We start from the raw sequence: 452 nt of genomic DNA, 5'->3' as shown, positions 1-452 counted from the left end.
CCTCCTTCTTTTCGCAGCCCGGGGCCTCCACGCAGTGCCCTGAAGACTCGGCGGGAGAATGTGTCCCCCCCCCCCCCCCCCCCCCTTCCCGCCCCCCACCCACCCACCACCACCACCACCACCCCTCCCACCTCGCCGCACTCCTGACGGTAGGCTCCGCGTCGCCGGGCGTGAGGGTCATCTCGGAACTCACCCTGGCGGTCTTTTCCGACTCGGGCTGGTACGCCGTCGACGGCTCCCTCGCCGAGCCGTTCGCTTGGGGCGCGCGCGGCGGCTGCGCGTTTGCGCTCGAGGGGTGCGTGAGCGGCGCCGCACCTCCTTCGCGGCCTCGGGTGATCTCGCGGTGATCTCGGGCGATCTCGCCTCTGCAGGTGCGACTCGGAGGTTGCTTCGTCGGTCTGGCACCGTCCGGGGTACCGCTGCTCGCAGACGCACGAGACGGGCTGCTCGTA

The sequence above is a fragment of the Emiliania huxleyi genome, assembly GCF_000372725.1.
Source record: "Emiliania huxleyi CCMP1516 unplaced genomic scaffold EMIHUscaffold_101, whole genome shotgun sequence".
Classification (NCBI taxonomy): Eukaryota; Haptophyta; order Isochrysidales; family Noelaerhabdaceae; genus Emiliania; species Emiliania huxleyi.
This window is presented reverse-complemented; position numbering follows the sequence as displayed.